This window comes from Chanos chanos, chromosome 12 (assembly GCF_902362185.1).
Source record: "Chanos chanos chromosome 12, fChaCha1.1, whole genome shotgun sequence".
Classification (NCBI taxonomy): domain Eukaryota; kingdom Metazoa; phylum Chordata; class Actinopteri; order Gonorynchiformes; family Chanidae; genus Chanos; species Chanos chanos.
Window position 1 is genome coordinate 4,116,603 of NC_044506.1, and position 14,518 is coordinate 4,131,120.

The 14,518-nt window shown below is 39.7% G+C and overlaps 1 pseudogene; it reads right to left on the reverse strand.

Moving 5' to 3' along the window:
• Positions 1 to 5,263: 5,263 nt before the first annotated feature.
• Positions 5,264 to 14,108, reverse strand: LOC115825528 (major histocompatibility complex class I-related gene protein-like; annotated as a pseudogene).
• Positions 14,109 to 14,518: the final 410 nt, after the last annotated feature.

Consider the following 14,518-nt stretch of genomic DNA (forward strand, 5'->3'; position numbering starts at 1 on the left):
AAGACAAATTGACAGTTGACAGTCAGTCATTAGGACGTCTTTCCACGGGGGCAAGCTCAACCGGGCCACTGCCCTCGTCTGGCTTTTCTCGGCCGACCAGCGGCAAATCCCCGTTACAGGGCAAACTTGTGCTTGGATGTGCTTAACGTAACCTGATATTATACCGCATACTATTAAGAATCTATAACAGTCTATAGAAAGTCGGTCACTTTTGTAGCGGATGTTCTGTAAACATGGCGACTTATTCCATCGCAAATGCTCGGAATGGATCGCACCGACCAGGCGAATTCCTGTTTGAATATTTGCGATAATGTGAAGTATATAAGTAAGTCAAAGATCAGAGTGCATGAGATTTCGGAATGGGTGAACTGATTTTAAACTCATTTAAAATGCAGAATGAAAGGTAGTAATAGTAATAGGCGTTGACTAAGTAAGATGTTTAAGACGCCCACGTTCAGAGAGAGAGGTCAACGTGTGTAAAACTGACGTTTAAAAAACGTTCAAAACGTTTGATCCGCAGTTCAGTGTATGTACTGTGGAGTAGGCGTACTAAGTAAGTTACAGTACTCGATTCTAAATGAATCTCTGGGTATTTTTAGTTCTTCATCTTTGAACAGATAGAGATGGATAAGAATAAGGAGGATATGAAAGGCAGTGAGGTTGCCAGGGAGGAGTGCGACCAAGTGGCAGCTGCAGTGCAGAACAGCGACAGGCGAAAGTTTCAGCTAGAGGAAAAGCAAGAAATGATCGTGGCGCTGAAAAAGACCCTTCAGCTCATGGACAAGGAGAGAACAGAAGCAGAGAAAGGCTACAAGCTTACTATTGAAATGCTTCGTTCCAAGATCGAAGAGCAACAGGCGGCTCTTCTGGCATTTCAGCGCTGGTCGGATGACCTGAAGGCAGAAATTCAGAAAGACAAGGCAAACCTGCGGACCGGTCAGGGAACTCCGGGTGAAGACTCGGACGAGTCCAGTGAGGAGGACGAGGAGTCGGAGGCGGAGTGGACAGAGGAGGAAGAGACTCTGGAGATGCTGCTGGAGTACAGAGACGGCATCGAAGAGGAGCGCAAGAAAGAGAGGGAGGCACTGGCTAAAGAACTCCTGGACAAAGAGAAGGAGATCGAACAGCTGAAAAAAGCTCAGCTGAAGGACCGTGAGGAGCAGAGCATGATGGAGGCAGTTCTGCTCGAAGAGTTTACGAAGGAGTTTGAGTCTCAGGAGATAAAGGTTCAGGAGCTCGGCAGAGAGAAGGAACAGGCTTTGGCCCAGCTGGCAAATGAGAAGGAGGAGAAGGTCAGAGTCCAGGAGCTCCTGAGACAGACTGTGGAGGAGTTGGAGAGAGAGAGGATTCAGCGAGCCACAGAGGAAGAAAAGTGTGGCGAACTGATGAGAGAGCTCAAGGAAAGAGAGGTCCGCGCGTTGACGGCCATGCCAATGACGGCCGTCTTCAAACTCAAACTCATGCTGGAGCTGAGGGAAAAGCACCCCGCTCCAGCAGAAGAGAACCTGACAAAGAAGGAGATTAAAGAAAGACAGAAGTTGGAGAAAAAGAAGGAGAAAGAGCTGAAAAAGCTCAGGAAGGCAGAGGAGAAAAACAAGAAAAGCGCTAAACAGGCGGAGAAGAAGGAGAAGATGAAAAAGGAGAAGGAGGGAGAGCAAGCTGGAAAAGCAGAAAAGGAAAAGAAAAGAGAGGGAAAAGAGAAAAAGAGAACTCTGCTCCAACGCATCATGAATGCAGTGAGGAGGGTTTTTTAAAAAAAAAACAGACACAGAGAGAAACAGAGGAAAAATCTCCATAACGAAACGGACAGAGAGAGGATGAGTGTCATAAAACAAACCAAACCAAAACAAAAAGAAAAAAATGAAGAAAACAGACAAAGGACAGAGGAACACTTACCAGGCGACAACCAGCACAGAATGAAGACTCAAACAAACAAACAAACAATAATCAGAAAAGCTTTCTTATGACATGAATTCATTTAACAAATGAAAGAAATGAATTTTAACAAATGAAGTGGAGCCGACCTCAGTTCCAGTACATGCTGGTGCCGTTTTGAGACTCTTTCAGTAAAAGGTCTGCTCACAGCCTGCTTTTCTTCTTATGGAGCCATAGAAGAAGGAAAGTGTGCATGGCTGCTGAGAGACGTTAAGGAAAGAGAAGGCCGTGCATTGACAGCTATGCCAGTGATGGCTGTCATCAAACATAGGCTGCTGCAGGAAGTCCAGGAGAAGAACCCCTCTCAAACAAAAGAGAATTTAAAGAAGATGGAGATTTAAGAAAGACAGAGGCTCCGACACACATCCTCAATGCAACAAGGAGGAGTTTTTAAAAGGAAAATCCTCCACATGAAACAGACGGAGATTCATGTTGTCAAAATGCCTGGAAAAACTGAAGAGAACAGAGAGAGGACAGAGACATACTGTCCAGATGACAACCAGCACACAATTCCAAAATCAGACAATCTTGCTGATTACATTAATGTTTACCATCCTCCAAATATACCACTTGCAGCATACGCCTATGCTATTTCAATAAAACTTTTGCTCATAACTTGCGTTTGTCATTTATTGTGTCTCTTAGTGAGACAATAGTGTGTCAGTCCACCCTGACGAGGGGGGAAAGTTCTGGCTGTAGTGTGTCTTGTTTATTCACAAAATGTGTGATATACTGTATGTAACAGGGAGAAGAAGAAACAGCGAGAGGATGAAAAAAATAAATGAAGTTTCATTATGAAAGTACATTTTTTTTGAAGCGCTAATGTGTCAATACACTGCTATGTAAACTGGTTTAAGTTGTCATGTGGACACTGTGCAAATGAAGTTTCATTAGAACACACAACCATCAAATATGTTTCTTTTTCTGTACAGAATACTTTACCTGTGTATTCGATGTATTTCAAAATATTCTTCACGTATCCGTCAGTAAAGTTAGAAAAAGTCAGAGAAGTTTTATTCTTCCGTCGCTGAAAACAATGCATATTTATCTGATTTCAGACAAAGACAGGCTTATATTAGACCTTGTTTAAATAATATTAAATACTGAAAAAGTCCAAATATTTTCTTTGCTCTATTTTATTTTATAACACCAGTAATGAGATCTTGCTGCTGTCAAAACAGGACTGACATGAAAGTTAAACTTGATCAGGAATTTGATTTATCTCAGGGGTGGCTTAAACATAAGAGCTATATTAAGTGAGTCCAGTTGTACTGACTATGAATCCAAAATTACTCGCACACCCTGAATCATCCACTAGGTGGAGCCCACAGTCAGTGTAAGGCAAAGGGAAAAGTAAGTAATGAACACAGACAGACTCTGGACTGATAAGAACTACATTTCAACTTTGCAGAATCAGTCACCGAATAATAAGGATATGAAAGATATGAAATTACTTAAGGTCATTACATTTTGTGTCACAGTGACTCAACACGCCTAACCCGTGCCAGATTAAGTCAATTTGACAGAGTTGCTTGTAGAGGACATTTTAACTTCTGTCTGCCTCTCTCTCTCTCTCTCTCTTTCTCTCTCTAACACACACACACACACACACTACTACTACTACTACTACTACTACATTGACTGTACTTTTGACAGCTCTTCATTAAAGTTGGTAATCTAAATGTAAGCCCAGTGTTCCAGTAGAAGACCCTCTGTAGCAGGAATGTGAAAGACCTGTTTTTTTAATGAAGAGGGATTTCCATGCAGTCCTTCACTTTTGATGTTAAGTGCAGTTAAGTTCATCAGTAGTGATGTTCCTTTGGTCTGTGTGTGTGTGTGTGTGTGTGTGTGTGTGTGTGTGTGTGTGTGTGTGGTGCATGTTTGTTTGTGTGTTGCTGGTTGTAATAGATGAGGTATTTGTGAGTGTGTATGTGAATGTGCATGTTTGTGTGTGTGACTTGCGATTGCATAGACTTGCTGTATCCTGGTCTTTGTTTCAGTGATGAGACTTGGGAACTCTGCGGAGGCTCTGGAGGCAGCCAAACGGGCGGTGCACCTGTCGGACTGCGTGCTGCGTCTGTGCATCACTGTGGCACACCTGAACCGGGTCATGTATTTTGCCTGCGACAACATACTGTGGGCTGGCAAGACCGGTCTGCTAGCCAACCTGGATCAGAACAAATGGAGCCAGAGATCATTCAGGTGTGTTTCGATGTTACGTGGTCTTTTTGATTTAGATTAGTTTTTTTTTCCCCTTACAAACAGCTTGACTTCACCCACTCTCTGACTCATTTTCCCTCTGAAAGGAAGTCGCTTCAGGAAATGACAATGACTCTGGGTCATAATGACTTTAAAACAGTGTCTTCAATTGGCTGTTTCACATAATTACCCCTAGATTGCACATTACTTTACATTTAATCTATCTATCTATCTATCTATCTATCTATCTATCTATCTATCTATCTGTCTATCTGTCTGTCTGTCTATCTATCTATCTATCTATCTATCTATCTGTCTATCTATCTATCTATCTATCTATCTATCTATCTATCTATCTATCTATCTATCTATCTATCTATCTATCTATCTATCTTATTCTTGAATCTATCTGTCTGTCCGTCTGTCTACTTACCTACCTATCTACTTGTCTAACTTTCTGTCTGTTTGTCTACATATATATTGTTACCTCCTTGGATGTATTTTTGTTTCTGTTTGGGTGTTTCTCTCTCTCTCTCTCCCCGCCCCATTCTTCCTTTCAGATTGCTGGTGGGTCCTGATTGGCTGGAGAAGGTGTGAGGGAATTTTAAAAGACGACGGCTGCACAGCGCACATCTGGCTGATCCTCCTGTGAAACTCCTGCTGCCGTGTCAATAGAGTCTTTTCTGGTATAGACACTGGCTGGTGATGATGATGATGTGGACTGCTGAGTAAATAGTTGTAAATAATCGAGTTATCGTGTTGTTTTCGTTTCTGTGGTTTTCTTAGTCAACAATAGTAGGGAGTGGATGCTGTTTCAGCTGAGCATATTTTCTCTTATTTTTGTTTGTTAGGGAGGGAAGTTGGTTTGTCTTGTTTTTTTTTGTTAGGTTAGGTGAAACTCATGAATGTCTTTATTGCTGCAAACCGGGACATTGAATTGCGGATTGTAAAGCGTGGAACAAGAGGCATCAAAACCCAAAAAAGTGTTGCTCTTTTGCAGACTTTGTCTCAGTCACCCACTGATTCAGTTGCGCCAGGTGGTGGTAGTATAACTATGTGGTATATGTGGTATATACGTCTACATGGGCTGAGCACATACAGATTTTATCCACTGTATTTGGACGCTTGCTTAGAGGCTTCCCTCACCCTTAACCTGGCTAAGTGCAAATTTGGCAAAGCCACTGTAACGTATCTTGGTTGAAAGGATGGCCAGGGTCAGGTGCGACCCGTGAAAGCTAAGGTCTCTGCCACTGTGAATTTCCCCGTGCCCAAAACCTGACGAGAGTTGCACAGATTTTTAGGCATGGCCGGCTATTATAGAGCTTTTTGGCCAAACTTTTTCCAGCGTGGTGTCGCTGCTCCGGGCAGATAAAGAGTTGGTGAGGACGACAGAGTGTCAGTGTGCATGTGACTCTGTAAAGTCTCTTCTGTGTAAAACACCTGTGCTTGCCACTCCCCGTTACTTTGGCCTGGCTCACCCCCCAAGTCTTTTGTGTTTTGTAAGTAGTTATATTTGGTAATAAAAGCTGACCAGTGTTATATCAGTGTTGAGTGTTGGTGTTTTGGGTCACTGTGGTGGCAGGAGAAGGAGGTTTTACCGCGCGTTTTATGTTTCTCCCCACCCTAGACGGGGTCGTAACACTTTGTATTATTGCTACTTGCATTAAATCTTTTATTTCTAATTTGGTCTCATGTTTTGTGGTTTGAATATTTCATTGGAATTATGCAGTAATTTGTTCATTCCTGGCATTAAAATAAATTGTTAATTGTTAAGCCGTAGTATTATCTCTTCTGAAGTTACTGATTTTAATTGTTACAAGGAGCTTGGGTATCAGGCAACAAGTAAGCAGGATTAATTCTAGATCACAGCAGGGTTGGGTGAGAGTCTAAAACACTACAAATGTTTGACCTCTCATAAGGCCACCTCATCTACCTGCATTTATAGCATGATTGTACTGACATTACATTTCATGTACACGCGTGATAAAACATACAGGCAAGGCCAAAGACACACTTTTCTCCTGTTTAGTATGAGCCTGTATAATCTGTGAGTTACATAAAAGAAAGTTTCCTGTCGAATTAGATTCATGTTTTACAATTAGATTCATTTAACAGACATTTTTATCCAAAGCTACTTCCAGGAGAGGCAGGATGCAAGCCAAGCATATGTTCGAAAAAGGTCACATTAACGTTATTGAGAGGTGTAAGATTCCTATCAAAATACAAAATCTCTTCTGGGTTTTTATGTTGTTTTGATGATTTAGGATGAAATTCAAGACCTGAAACATGAGCCGGGTGCATTTATCGGACAGAGCAGAGGTCAGTTGAAAGAGATTACATATCCTTAGCAAGCACACACTGATTTACATGATTATAAAGTCCTTCAATCATGGAGAGTTTACTCACCAGTAATGAGTACAAGTGACGTGAGCACAGACCCATGCATCCAAACACACACACACATGAACACGCACATACACACACAGGCATGTACAGAAACACAATAAATCAGGAACGGGCTGTATTTTACAACTTGTTCTATTTCACGTGTTTTGGGGACAAAAATACATTGATGGCCAGATTAAAACATTGCTCATTGACTTGGCTCTCTGTCCTTAGTTGACCCTTAGATCACCCACAAGAGACACCGTAGCAAACAGGCATTTATTTCACCCTGCAAATAGACTGCAATTAATCCGTCTCTGATAAAGTTTATTTACAGAAAAGTTTATAGGTAAAATGATACAAACACATGATACATTTTTTTTTTTTTGATGTACTTAAATTCATTTAAAGAGTTAATTATGGAAGAGGTACTTTAAACAAGCTATGTAACAATTACAACAGAATGTAACAACAACACCAAAAAAACTTAGGTTAGCATTTAGGTTAAAAGAAAATTGTGTTATGTTTAGGTACACACAACTTACATAGAATTAAATGTGTTTGTGTTCAGGTGTTTGTCTTTTCTTGTTTTTGAGTGGGACATATAGATCCAATACAAAATCTGACATAAATTAACATCTGACAGTGTATGTACATGAGTTTGCAGGTTTTACAACCCTGTGTACTAATATTGAAAGCTTTTCAGATCACTCAGCAGAAGACAGTTCACTCATACAGTGTAGACCTAGTTCAGTTTGGAACTAGGCTTACACTGAGAGTTTTAGCCTGCAGCTGTGACGCTGAATGGGTAAAGAACCAGGTGACTTTTGTTGTACTGCCATCTGCTGGTTACTACTTCAAACTGCAGTGACAAACAATGTTCAACCTCGAGTTCCTACATTACTTACATTAGAGCCCTGGGAGGAAAGGAGGACAGTCTTCTCAGACAGGAAAATTCTGAAATTGGACTATAAATATTGGACAGAGTAGTATATAGAAATATGATATTATGATGTATTTATGAATTGACAGTCTGAGCAGTTGAATGAGCCTAGTTAATCCTGGACATTGGTTACAATGTTCTAAATCCTGTGTGCCATCACTGACCATTCAACATCAGAGTGGCACATTTGTGTTCAGTGAACTTAGTTATCTTAACCTGCAAAGCATGTCCCTCCTACTTTAGCCCAACTTTGTCAACAAAACACTCTCTAGATGCAGACAGGGTAGGTGTGGTGCATGGTGTCATGGAGTCTTAAGGCTTTGGACTGGTGAATGAGCAAAGGACAAATATAACATTTACCCTGCTTCCCTGGCAGGTAAAATTAGTCAAAAGGCATAATCAAACGACAAAACCAGCCAGAGACAAAAGTAGAACAGATGTTCTGTTTGTGTGGAGGATTATCCAGTCGTTTGCAACATGGGGGTCTCACTACTCCCTTGAGTTGACTCTGTGAGTAAGTTAAAAAAAAGTATTATGAATTTTCCATATTTTCCTACCGAAGGGGTGTTCAAACTAAACCGTAAATATGAGTACTGATAATATTACAGCTTGGAATCCACTAGGTGAGATGATAATAATTAATCAACAAATAGTAAAATCCAGGAGAATTCAAGGAAAACTGAGGTTGAATAAATATGCTTACCCTTGGGTTTACAGTAGCTCCAGGGCCACAGAATCACACAAATTAGAAATAGTATGAAACCAAATGTGATGTATAATCTAGTACGTTCCAGCGTAGCCTTTTTATGATCTGTAGACAAAGTAAAATAATTTGGTTTTATTGATTTTCATCCATACTAAGCACAAACAAAACACAGACCACGCCTTTCCATTTTAATGTGAATATTTACAGCATTTTAAAGGGACAAGCCCCTACGTAAAAAGAAACACTAAAAATCCTTTTATTCAGTACGGTCTTACCCCAAGTTTCTGTGATATTTCCAGATAAACCGCTATGTTGGACCACACAGCTGTAGTGATGGATGTCTGTGTGTTCTGCTGGTATCACAACACTCTTTCTTATCTAATAAGAACCATCTCCATTTGGTAACACCTCACCTTCAATAACCCCCTCAATCACAGGCTGCATGTCTGACCCAAACCACTGAACCTGCACTGTTGGTGGGTAAAACCCAGTCACATGACATGTGATCTCTGTGAAGGCAGAGCTTCGTTTCTCAAATAGTCTGACCTCTGGAACTGTGGAATGAACAAACACCACCACCAAAAAGAAATGTAAACTTAATTACTCAGTCTTGTACAGAAAGTAGAGGCTGAATACTTTTTCTTTTATTTATTTATTTTCAAATTTTGTTGACTGCTGCATTGTAAACTTCATTTACTCGCCACTTTACTAAAGCCATATAAAGTAACTGTCTGGAATGTTTGTTTTTTTTTGCATTGTATATTTGTAGATATTTTTCCTTTTTTTGTATTGCTTTTCTCATTTAATTTCAGCTTATGAAAGAGAATACTTATTCCTCTGTTAAAAACAACATTCTCGGGTCATGAACAGAAGCTTGAACTTTGAAATTTCACCTTTCTTCATACTTAGGCTGGGAGCATGTTGCAGGAACTGCTTAATTCCTTCAACACAGCTTGTGTTGTAGAAATAGACAACATAGTCAAGGTCATCTTGATTTTTCTCCCTCATTCTCTTATAGATGACTGCTTGAGGCACTGTGGCTACAAATGTTTTACTCTTGACGTCCAGGCTTAAGAAGTCTTTGCCGTTAAATGCATGAGTCAAAGAGCCTTGCACAGTTCCATCTGGATGGAGTTCACAGCGACCATAGGATTGATAAATGTTATAGGAAGTACCTAAAATTTTTAAAAGTCTTTATTAGATTCAATTCATCACTTCAAACATGAACAAGTGCTCAAGTATTAGCAAGTGCTTATCTCACAATTTTTCTTTTCTTTTCTTTTTTTTTTTTTTTTTTGATGGAAGAAGTTATTTACCTGTGACATTAAATTGTTGTGTGGCTGATTCCAGACCTTTTACTATTTTCAGCTTGTTGATTATTACAATATGAGTCAAGAACTCCCGGTATTCTTTTGCTGTTGTGCTGTTCAGCCATTCAGGGACAGGTACTGCTTCTGTCATATTACTGTCATAGTAGAATAGTGGCAGTTCATCCACAGTTACTACCTCAAAATAATTGGGCAAACCAAGGCCTTTTGATGCTACACAATGCCAGGTAATAGTATGCACATCTGGAAAATATAACAAAATTCACTCAGACTGTGACCATAATTGCACAGGTTAAAAAGAAACTGAGAATGAAAATAATATTTGCCCTGCATACTAACATGCGTGTGTGTGTGTGTGTGTGTGTGTGTGTGTGTGTGTGTGTGTGTGTGTGTGTGTGAAAATGGTAAACAGGTCACGGGATGGGTTTAGTTGTGGTTGTCACAGAAAACGTTTGTTGGCACCTTGTTCCACGCTTGGTAACCACACTAAACAGCTAGAGGAGACTGGAGCTGATTGGGTCTTACATCTTACCAGTGTTGTGCAAAGTACTGAAAATTAGTAATTAGTTACAGTTACTACTTACTTCCTTCAAAAGTATTTGAATTACTTTACCAATTCCTGCATATACAGGTAATTAGTTACTAAGGAAAGTAACTTTTGCGTTACTTCTAAATGTTTGCTTCAATTCTCTTATTAATACATACATAGCTATATTATTTGAGTCTTGCTGTGACACAGTGTGGGACAAGATGTAACGGTCTGGGTCCGTGTTTCTTGGTTGGGCTGAGGTAGCTTGAAGAAGATGGCAGTTAAAAACTCAGCCACACTGGTGTTGGGACTTCCACAATGTTCGCCGTTTTTTTTTACTAAAATAAAATAAATTACTCAGCCTTACCAAGCCCGGTTGTACGTCGACTATTTGATCATACATAAACAAACCGAGGTCACACGCAACCTAAACGTTACCACTGAGTTGAAAAACAAAACAAAAAAAAAAGAGAAAGATTTATCCATTGCAACCTCTGCAGTCTTTCGCGATATAGCTTTGTAGAAGCATGTTGTTTTGGCAGATGCTTCAGAAGATTAGAATTACTGTTCTTTGATGTGAACAAAGTTCTCCCACCTGCACATAGACTACAGCTCACCAGGATATTTTTGTCCTTCATCTCGAGGAGGGAAAAATAATGTTTCGAGGACAGCAAGCTCACATTGCCTGAACTGTCGGTCACCGTGTGGGTTTATGGCGATTCACTGATTCACTCATTGCGCCACCGTAAGGTAAGGTAACGTTCCATCATAAACAGGAAACTGGGAGAATAGGCTGAATTTGTCTGCTAATGGCAGTTGGCCATTAATATTTCCACGCAAGACAAAGGTAACGAGTAAGAAGCCCATTTAAATTTCAGTAATTGTAATTGCGGTATTTAATTTGTTACAGCCAAAAGTTGTGGAATTACAATAACGCGTTACTCCCAGCACTGCATCTTACACATCACAACTCTGGATGGTTGGCCTGATTTAAACATCATTTCCAAAATTTCCAAAATCATCAACGATTAGTGCAACAAAGTTAGGAATTAAAATTTCACGTCAGCCTAATGTAAGTTTTTGTGTCTTTTTTTTAATCTTATTGGCAGGTACGCATGTCGTCTAAACTTAATTTGGTGTTCAGATGAGAAGTTTTACTAGTAAATTAAACCTTGTCTGATTTTGAAAGACAGTTTGCCAATTTCATTCACTAAACGTTGCCGCTTTATTATTATTGGTAGTAGTAGTAGTTGTTGTTGTTGTTGTTATCATTATCCTAATTTTATCGTAGGCTAGGCAGCTAGGTATGTCGGAGGAAGTTAACCATTGCGTTTGAGCATTTGAGCAAAGCGCCATTCAAGCGGCACTCATGTTGTTTTGACAATGACCGTGTACTTATGGTTTTGTTGTAGGCCTTTTGAAAGTGACGTATGTGGGTGTATTCTTGATAAAGAGCATGTGGTCAAACTGGAATAAAAGAAGTTTCAAATACTGAAGCCAGACAAAAACACATTGAGGGTTTTGAGAAGCTGCCACTTTGACAGCATTCTCCAAGTAGTGCGCCCTAGAATTAATGCGCAGTAATAATACCCTAAACTCGAGCTAATCAAAGTATGTTAAATGACCTCGCTAGTCCAAATCTACTCTTATTCAACCATGTTGAATATTGCATATTGAATATTGCATATAGCATATTGATGAAAATAATATTGAAAAGTCAAAATGAATATAAAAATAAAAATTTTACACGCACATCAAGCCGATCTTCAGGAAGTCGCTTACTGTCTTGCAGCAAATTATTGGAAAGATGGAGTATTATATATACAGCGAGACGGGGACTAAACCTTACACTTTGTGTTATTGTGAAAAGAATGTACGATCTTTACTGAAACTATTTTGTTGCTTCAAATTTTTGTTTATCATTTGAAACGAAAAGACATTAATGTCGCTTTCGTGTTTATTGTATTCACTTAAAAATTGTTTCTTGAGCCATAATGCATTTTAAACAGCGCTCCAAAGACTTTCGAACAGCATCGCTACTTTCAAGTCTTCACCCATAATGCATAAAAACAAACTTTGAATGTTTTATGTGGACAAGGCTAATGAAAAGCTTTATATGGAGAGATCACCCACCTCCACGGAAGAGACACGGATCGGTGTTACGGCCGCCCGAACAGAAGAAAAGGACTGTAGCCTATTTCGAGATTTAATCCGAAATTTTGCTTTTATTCTCTAAACATCGAGTTTATTCCCGACATTTTGAAATGATGTAAATTTCGAGGTTAATCTGGGAATTTCAACTTTATTCTCGAAATTTCGGATTTAATCTCGATATAAAATCTCGAACGTTATTTTTGGAATAGTATAGAGTAGCAGGCAAGGCCGACTTAAAGAGAAAAAACAACAGTCTTTTTTCTGGAAGAGTACAAGGGAGACCTTAAGAGAAAAGGATAAAGATTGAATTTCGAGATTTAACTCGAAATTTCTTCTTCTTTTTTTTTTTCCTTTCAGATTTTTACTCGAAGTTGATTTCGTGAAATAGATTTTTTTTTATTTCTCTCTACGTGGCTATATGACTCTGTCCTATATTATGAAGGCTCTTAAACAATGCGCTTAAGTGGGAACTGGTACGAGTAGGCCTATAGAATTTTATCCTACGTTTGTGTTCGCTGGGCTGACGCCCTTGCGCACTATGGAGACCACCAAATTACTATGTCCACATCGGAGCCTGCGTGCCATCAACGAACTGAAATTAGTATAAACCGTTTTTGAGCACAAACAATTGCGCGGCTACAAAGAACCAGAGAACAACCGTGAATGAATTATATATAATATTGGTTACAAGTTTTAAACTCACACTCTACTCACCCCCAAACGATTGATGAAGCAATTGTAAGAGAAGACAGAAGCACAGTTCTTTTTTTACGTAGCTCTTCATATCTACAATTCTCTACTCTAACGTAGTCAAGAAAGTTGCAAAACTAGGCGTTGAAGTGAAAAGACAAGACGAAGCCGTCGTATTTTCTATTCTGTGGCATCCGATAGAGAAAGAAAGACTAAAATTGGCCTCTTGACTGAAAATGACAGTAGAATGTCCTTTGTTGTTCAAATAAAGGCTTCTGTAATTGGATTCTTTCCAGAAAGAAAGTGAAAGAAAGTTAAGATGACTCTTTGAAACAAATCATCTTGGTTCTGACGTCCCATCATGACAAGTCACGTAATGATCCATTCCTCTCATACGCACGTAAATACTCACCTGCTTGCCTGAGCGTAGCCGGGGACAAAAAACTGTTTATTGCGCTATAAATCAAGCTATAGCTTTATTTTGAACATTGCTTAAGATATAGCCTATGCTATAGCTATAGCTCTAAAATGGAAAATGCATAGAAAACTGAAAGGGCACACACTGAACAGAAAATGAAATATGTGTTCTCTTTCATGCAGTGTGAGAGAGAGTGTGTGTTTTGATACTCGTGTAAAAATGCTAACAACTGCGCAAAAACAAAAAAGAATTTCATATCCATTTTTTTAAATACGCACATAATGTAGAACGTCAGTAACCTGATCATCTTAAAGTATTTATTCAAGGACTACTGATGGACCCGACCATTTTCAGATTGAAAGAAAAACTGCACATCAGTGACAGTAACAAGAGAACAACAAATACTTGTGCTAAGCGGCAGTCATAACATATGTCATTGTTTTACAGAAGGTGAGGTTGGTGTTTTTTGTCATAGGTTCACTTTTGGAAGGAAAAATGTGTGAGCATACGTGAGAAACAACATAAGATCAAATTGGAGTGGCAGAAGCTTTGAATATTGTGGTAAATTAGAACTGCAATTAGAGTTTTGAGAACTGTTCTCAGTCATTCGTTTTCAAAGCGTCTTATCCTGATTAGGTTTGCAGGAGGTGCGAGTCCCAGCGCAAGGGCGAAAGGCGGGGGAACACCCTGGACAGGTTGCCAGTCCATCACAGCACAGATATGCAGACAAACACACTCACACACACAGTCATACCTACGGGGAATTTAGTGTCTCCAATTCGCCTAACCTGCATGTCTTTGGACATGTGGGAGGAAACCATAGCTCCCAAAGGAAACCCATGCAGACATGGGGAGAACATGCAAACTGTACACAGAAAGAGCCCAGGCCCAGCCAGGAATTGACCTTCTTGCTGTGAGGCGACAGTGCTACCCCCTGTGCTTATGTGCCGTCCTCCTTTCTGACCAGTTAGTTCTAATTTACTTGTATAGAGGAGAATATCATTCTCTTCATCAAACCAATGCATTGTTTCAAAAATGCTGTCAAAGAAAGTGGGGAAAAAGGCTCCGGTTTGAGGACAGGGACGATGGTCTTCATTGAATTTTTAAACTATGGTTAAAGGGGAAAACAAATAGACAAAGTTGAGTGCAGAACAGCTTAACATTTTCATTTCCTCATAACTTCTGGCAGACTTCTTCACTCATTGTTCTTGTGCCCAAGAGGAATGCATTG